We start from the raw sequence: 8315 nt of genomic DNA on the forward strand, positions 1-8315 counted from the left end.
AGTAAGCCTCTTTTAATTTCATGGCTGCAGTCACCATCTGCAGTGATTTTGGAGCCCCCAAAAATAAAGTCTGACACTGTTTCCTCTGTTTCCCCATCTATTTCCCATGAAGTGATGGGACCAGCTGCCATGATCTTCATTTTCTGAATGTTGAGCTTTAAGCCAACTTTTTCACTCTCCACTTTCACTTTCATCTAGAGGCTTTTGAGTTCCTCTTCACTTTCTGCCATAAGGGTGGTGTCATCTGCATATCTGAGGTTTTTGATATTCCTCCTGGTAATCTTGATTCCAGCTTGTGCTTCTTCCAGCCCAGTGTTTCTCATGATGTACTCTGCATATAAGTTAAATAAACAGGGTGACAATATACAGCTTTGATGTACTCCTTTTCCTATTTGGAACCACTCTGTTGTTCCATGTCCAGTTCTAACTGTTGCTTCCTGACCTGCATATAGGTTTCTCAAGAGGAAGGTGAGGTGGTCTGGTATTCCCATCTCTTTCAGAATTGTCCACAGTTTATTGTGATCCACACAGTCAAAGGCTTTGGCATAGTCAATAAAGCAGAAATAGATGCTTTTCTGGAACTCTCTTGCTTTTTCCATGGTCCAGCGGATGTTGCCAATTTGATCTCTGGTTCCTCTGCCTTTTCTAAAACCAGCTTGAACGTCTGGAAGTTCACGGTTCACATATTGCTGAAGCCTGATTTGGAGAATTTTGAGCATTACTTTACTAGCATGTGAGATGAGTGGAATTGTGCGGTAGTTTGAGCATTCTTTGGCATTGCCTTTCTTTGGGATTGGAATGAAAATTGGTGCCTTCATAAGTCACATCAAAAAGTTGATCTTATATAAGACTTATCAGCCACCTAACAATACTTTCTTATACAATGACAGCAATCCATGCCCTTTAGCATAAGTGCAGAAGTAAATGTTCTTTCACATTATAATTCATATTGAAATCTATTTACTTTTTCCTCCCTAAATCTTCATTCCTTATTTGTAAATGAGATTTTAAATAAATAGATAATCTTCAAGGTTTCTTTAAACTCTCAAACCCTGAGATTTTCCATGGAGCCTATAATTTTATTCTCTAAAAGTTGTCTTCCCAAGATTTCCTTCCCAAACCTTGTGTCTGCTTGTCATTTATTACATTAGTCTTTCACTCAAGTTTTGTACCATGTGTAATTGTTACAATCAGTTATCTGTCTGGGTTTCCTGGGGTGACTCAATAGTAAAGAATCCACCTGCTAATGCAGGAGACTCAGCTTTGATGCCTGAATGGGGAAGATCCCTTTGTCAAGGAAATAGATACCCTTTCCAGTATTCTTACCTGGGAAATCCCATGGACAAAAGAACCTGGTGGGTTATAGTCCATGGAGTTGCAAGAGTCAGACATGACTTAGTAACTAAACAGTAACAATTATGTTTTATCAGTTAAATACATACACTACTTTCCTTATGCTACTGCTAAGTCGCTTCAGTTGTGTCCGACTCTGTGTGACCCCATAGACGGCAGCCCACCAGGCTCCCCCGTCCCTGGGATTCTCCAGGCAAGAATACTGGAGTGGGTTGCCATTTCCTTCTCCAGTGCATGAAAGTGAAAAGGGAAAGTGAAGTCGCTCAGTCATGTCTGACTCCGCGACCCCACGGACTGCAGCCCACCAGGCTCCTCCATCCATGGGATTTTCCAGGCGAGAGCACTGGAGTGGGTCGCCATCGCCTTCTCCGACTTTCCCTATACTGCTTGTAATTGAATTTGTCTTTCATGATTGAGAAGGTATTTCAAACTCTGCACTCTTTTGAAACTAAAGCTAAAAATATTTTGACTACCATCCCCAGTAGTTGTGCAAACATGCAAAATATATGTAAAATTTACGAATATCTTTGTGATAGAGAAGCACGGTTCTTATTGAACTTGGTTCAATAAGATGTAGCTAAGTAAGATGATGGTAAGAAGTAAGTCTCCAAAGATACCTCAACACTGCTTTTAAATAGCACAAAAGATTGTCAAGGACTGGTATATCCAAACCACTTTGGGTAGAGAATATGCCCATGTGAGTTCTTAGCATATAAATCAAGTCCAACAACGGTAAAGTGAGATTAAGCAATGCTAACGCTGAGATCAGGGCTTCTCAGGTGTCTTAGTGGTAAAGAATCCACCTGCAATTCAGGAGGCCTGGGTGCTGAGTCAGTCCCTGAGTCAAGAAGATCTCCTGGAAAAGGAAATGGCAACGCACTCCAGTATCCTTGCCTGGATAATCCCATGGACAAAGGAGTCTGATGGGCTACAGTCCACGGGGTCACAAAGAGTCAGACATGACTGAGTGACAAAGCCTGTGTGCAACGCTGAGATCACAAAAACATCAAGGTAAAAATCACTACATAAATGTGGTCATTTAGCCTCTTGGTGCATAAATGAAGACACATGTTGTCAGCAGAAGATGATAAACAAGATTTTTTGCATGTTACTATAACATACAATGTGTACTTTACCCAACATAATATAGCATAACATATGAGCACATTTTATATGTAGCAAAGAGAAACACTGAATTATTTTATCAAATTCCAGAGTCTATTTCTACTAATTTTCACCGAATCTGTAAAATAAAATTACACAGTAGAAAGCCTTCTTTTCAAACAATATGACCACAGGAAAAACAGAAGGCACATTTTCATATTACTGAACCATAAAATGTGTGTGCCGTCACAGGCGAATGGAGCCCCCAGGAAGTTATTTAATAAGACCAAACTTCTGTTCCTTACAGCTAAGTGTTTTTCTCCTGTAGAAGATATTATGCAATCCAGAAAAGACGTTGCCCTTTCAAGCTAAACTGCAGGTGACAATAACATAAGAGTCCATTCAGAGACCTTTATTTATTTATTTTTTCAAGTTAGACTTTATTATTGACAATGGTGTTAGGTGCACAGCAAAAGTGAGCATAGATTTTCCATATGCCTCCTTCCCCTGCACACACATAACCTTTCCCATCTTCCAAATATCCCACCGTTCTATCTATTAATATCTATCTACCTATCCATCCATCTTTTCATCTCTATCATCTATTTATCCACCATCTATCAGTCCATCTGTCCATTTATCTATTCATCTCCATCTACCTATGTATTCACTCATCCATCTATCTATCCATCCATCCCTCTACTGATCTCTATCTGTCTATCCAAAAAAAAAAAAAGAGAGAGAGGAAAGAGATAATTACAAAATAGTGACTGCCAGAATGAGTTAAGAGAACAGTTTGTCTACAAGTCTCTGTGAAGTTGTGCTTTGTAAGTTCAAAGTACCATCACAATAGAATCTTTATACTTTTAAATATTTTTATGATGTGGACCGTTTTTAAAGTCTCTATTGAGTTTGTCACAACATTGCTTCTGTTTTACGTTTTGGACTTTTTTTTTGGCTTCAGAGTTTATGGTATCTTAGCTCCCCAACCAGAGATCAAAGCTGCGTCCTCTGCATTGGAAGGTGAAGTCTTAACCACTGGACCACCAGGGAAGTCCCCACAATATAATCTTCAGTAGCCTTTCTTTAGAATTCTGATTTGTTTTACATTTGCTATAAAATTTTAGAATCTGAGATTTTTCAAGCCTGTAAAAAATAATGGAATCTGTGGTGTTCAATATTGCCACTTCATCAATTTACAAAGTGCATTGAGACAAAAGCAAACTGATCCAACACGGTATTGCTGTTGTTGTTTAGTAACTCAGTCAGGTCTGACTGTTTTCCAACCCTATGGACTGTAGCCCACCAGGCTCCTTTGTCCATGGGGTTTTCCAGGCAAAGATACTGGAGTGGGTAGTTATTTCCTTCTCAAGGGGATCTTCCTGACCCAGAGATCGAACCCACATCTCCTGCATTGTAGGCAGATTCTTTACCACTGAGCCACCAGGGAAGTCCAACAAAGTGTAGATTATTTAAAATTCCTTCCTAGTTACTGGCATATACTGTGATTGCACTCTGGATTTTGTGATTTCTGACTCAGTGCTTGGTTTTTATAGCCAGGTACCCTACTGTAGACAGTACTCTAACTAAATACATTATGTTTGCATTCTAACTACAAAAGTCTACATCTTATTTTAAACACCTTTAAATGGTCTTATAAAAACTGTGAGAAGATATATATATATGTGTGTGTGTGTGTATATATGTATAAAATTACCAAAAGCAGATTTTTTTGACCACTTAAAATAAATGTTGGTAGTTTAAAATGCCTAAAATATAAAATGTATGTGTAATACTACAGAGGCTGTGATTTATTTAGAAACAATCATGTTACTCCAGGAAACATGGTTATGCAATAAATGACGACGTATACGAATAAACAGTGAACTTGCTTTTCAAAGACAATTAGATCAACTTGTTTGGAAATAGCTCCTTTCAAACTCAACGGAGATTATCACATTCATGACTTGTGCAAGAAGGAAAAGAATCTGATTTTAAAGTTTCATTTAATTTTACCCGGGGGGGTGGGGTGGAAACCTAGAGAAATGAATAAGCAGAGAAATGAGTAAGCAAATAAATGTTCCAATTTCCTTTCGATAATTTATTAAAGAATATCAACTTAGAAAGGTCAGGATGAGCATATTTGTTGAGACTTAAGAAAGGTGACTGCAATGGACTAAATGTTTGTGCTTCTCCAAAATTCATATGTTGATGCTCTAATTAGAAGCCTGGTGATATATGATGTCCTTTGGGAGGCACTTAAATTATGCTATGAGCCTGTGATAGGATTAGTGTCCTTAAAAGGATAGGAAGTGACCAGAGCTCTCTCTCCATAACATGAGAACAGCTAGAAGGTGACCTGGTGAAGCAGGAAACAGAACTGTGAGGAATAAATCTATTTTTTTAATGACTAATCTATTGTTCTTGGTTATAGCAGCCTGAGCTAACAAAATGGAGAGCTATTAAGGTAATTATTTGCTCTCAAATAAATATAATTGGGGGGAGGAATATAATTTAGCTCCAAATTACTGGAACAAATGGTCAGCCATGGGAATGATAAATCTTTTTTTTTTTTTTTTTTTTGCATTTCATTTTTTTCAATTTTATTGAAGTATAATTTTGCCTGGAGAACTCCATGGACAGAGAAGCCTGGCAGGCAGCAGTCTATGGAGTCGCAAAGAGTCAGACATGACTGAGTAGCTAAGCACACACACACAAAATTTGTATACAATAAATACACTGTTTTAGGGATACATTTAGATGAGTTTTAGCAAATGTATGTACCATGTAACCAACAGTGCAATCAGGATATAGAACATTCTCATCAGCCCTGGAAAGGTCCTTCATATCCTTTTGCAATTAATCCTCACCTCCCCTCCCAGTGTTTAGGCAGACACAAAAGTGGCCAGTGCCTGAGCTTAGGGCAAAATCCTGGGACCTGAGATCATTGTGGAGGTCCAGGAAGCTGGAACGACGTGAGAAAGGGAAATAGGGGTGGTGAGAGCAACCATGGACCAGGGAGCAGTTCACACTTGGCCAGGACATCTTAGTAAGGTTTTAGACTTTTACTGAGTCAAGTGGAAAGCCAGTGCATGACTTTTAAGTAGAAAAATGTTGTGATTGGCTTTGTCTTTACAGGAGCAATAATTAGAAGCAGGGAGAAGAGATTTGGGGGGATGGGATGATGATGGTGGCGGATGAAGTGGAGACAAGCGGGTGATATTTTGGAAAATGTATCATTGCTCTATAAAACTGAATCAAAAAGCAAGTAGCTTGTTGGAGTTAAGGTTATGGATGCTTCGACCTGCAAGGTCATGATGTTATGTATATATTTGATCAGTCACCATGCTCAGATATTTTGTCGATCACTTTTCTAGGTGTTTCAGTAAAGGTATTTTTCAGATGAAAGTAACATTTAACCAGTAAGCTTTGAGTAAATTGTAGTGGATTTTATCAAACCAGTTGAGTTTTCCAAAAGAGGAGGGAATTCTTCCAGCAGGTGGTCCTCAGCTTGAACTGCTGCTTCTCCAGGTCTGTAGCCTGCTTGCTCCCCATCCTGCAGATTTTAGATTTGCCAGGCTCCACAATCCTTGGAAGAAAAGCTATTAAAACCCTAGGCAGCATATTAAAAAGCAGAGACATCACTTTGCCTACAAGGGTCTGTATAGTCGAAGCTATGGTTTTTCCAGTAGTCAGGCACAAATGTGAGAGCTGGACCATAAAGAAGGCTGAGTGCTGAAGAATTTATGCTTTTGAAGCGTGGTGCTGGAGAAGACTCTTGAGAGTCCCTTGGACTGCAAGGAGATCAAATCAGTTCATCCGAAAGGAAATCACCCTTGAATATTCATTGAAAGGGCTGATGCTGAAGCTGAAGTTCTGATACTTTGGCCACCTAATGAGAAGCGCCAACTCCTTGGAGAAGACTCCAGTGCTGAGAGAGATTGAGGCCAGGAGGAGAAGCGGGCAACAGAGGATGTGATGGTTGGATGGCATCACTAACTCAGTGAACATGAACATGAGTTTGAACAAACTCCAGGAGATAGTGAAGAACAAGGAAGCCTGGACATGCTGAAGTTCATGGGGTTGCAGAGTCGGACAGGACTGAGGGACTGAACAACATCGAGAATCCTGTGAATCAGTTCCTTGAAAGACATCTCCCTCTTTGTGTGTACAAGTTGACCCTTGATCAGCTCAGGGGTTAGGGGTGCAGAACCTCCACATAGTCAAAAATCCACACATAACTAATGTCCACTCTCAATATCCAAGGTTCTGCATTCTTTGATCCACCAACTTTGGATCATGGAGTACTGGAGTATTTATTATTGAAAAAATTCCACACAGAAGTGGGCCCGCACAGTTGAGACCTGTGTTGTTCAAGAGTCAACTATATAAGTTATGTCATGTCAGTTGGGTTTCTCTGGGAAACCCTAATACACAGTCTTTGATATACTGCAGATTAGAGGTACCTGGAGAGGTGAGCGTAGCAAAAACCATACCCTGAATTGTGTCCTTTTATTATTGACCTCCTGCGGCATGTCAGAACTTGGTTAGGCTCCTGGGGATACAGCAGAAGGAGAGAAAATGAGGAGATCCCCGTCCAACTTTCCCAGTGATCGCACTTTGGAAACGTGCCTTAAACACTGTACATTTCAGGTTCTTAACTTAAAAATAGGCATATGACTAACCTCATTCAGTTGTTGAGAACTTTAAATGTCATAATGCATATAAAGTATTTAGTGGTGAACCAGGCTCAAAATGAGCTCTTTAAAATGACAGTGTTATTATTACTGTCTCCCACTCAAAGGGCATTATGTGGCTGCCATGACTGTTAACAGTACAAGTGGTAATAACAGTCGAAGAGATAATAATACCTTGCACTGACTTGACTCACTTAACATTTTAAAGAACTTTCATATATTATTCATTATTATGCCACTGATAACCTATGTAGATTATTGTGCTTTTCATGTCAATGGAAACCAGAAAAATGTTGCATGATTTTATCCTCAATTAAATATAGGGAGGTATCTGGCTGTATATGCCCATCTAACATTCTGCGTGTGTGTGTTAGTCACACAGTCGTGTCTGACTTTTTGTGACCCCATGGACTGTAGCTCACCAGGCTCCTCTGTCCATGGGGTTCTCCAGGCAAAAATGCTGGAGTGGGTTGCCCTTACCTTCTCCAGGGCATCTTCCCAACCCAGGGATCGAACCCAGGTCTCCTGACTACAGGCAGACTCTTTACTGTCTGAGTCACTGAGGCACACAGTGGATAAAATTTTATTTGGCTTCTGTAATGAGTAATCAGAGTTCAAATAAGTATGATAGCACCAGAAGTCAATTAGTTGTATATGGAAAATGTTAAAAAAAAAAGAGTGTATAATTTCTTTAAGAATATTTTAAGGAATATAATTTTTTTGAAAATTTAAAAATGAAAAAATAAACAATAAACAGAAACTGTTTCTTAGCCCCCAATTGTGCATATATTGTGTCATTGAGGGAACTTTGCAAAATTGAATTAGAAACAATTTTAGCTTCCTCGGACATTTTCCAAAAGTTTTTCAATGGAAGCTATTTTGTTGCATTTTAATTGTTTTCCCAAAGAGTCAATTGATTTTATCTAATGTTTTAATTGACAATACAACAATAGGATTAATGATAATAATAAAGTGGAAATGACTCAGCCATGCCCGACTCTTTTTGACCCCATGGACTGTAGCCTGCCAGCCTCCTCTGTCCATGGGACTTCCCAGGCTAGAACACTGGAGCGGGTTGCTGTTTCCTACTCTAGGGAATCTTCCCAACCCAGGGATTGAACCTGCATCTCTTGTGTCTCCTGCATTGTGAGGCAGATTCTT

This window comes from Bos taurus, chromosome 24, assembly GCF_002263795.3.
Source record: "Bos taurus isolate L1 Dominette 01449 registration number 42190680 breed Hereford chromosome 24, ARS-UCD2.0, whole genome shotgun sequence".
In the NCBI taxonomy this organism is placed as follows: Eukaryota; Metazoa; Chordata; class Mammalia; order Artiodactyla; family Bovidae; genus Bos; species Bos taurus.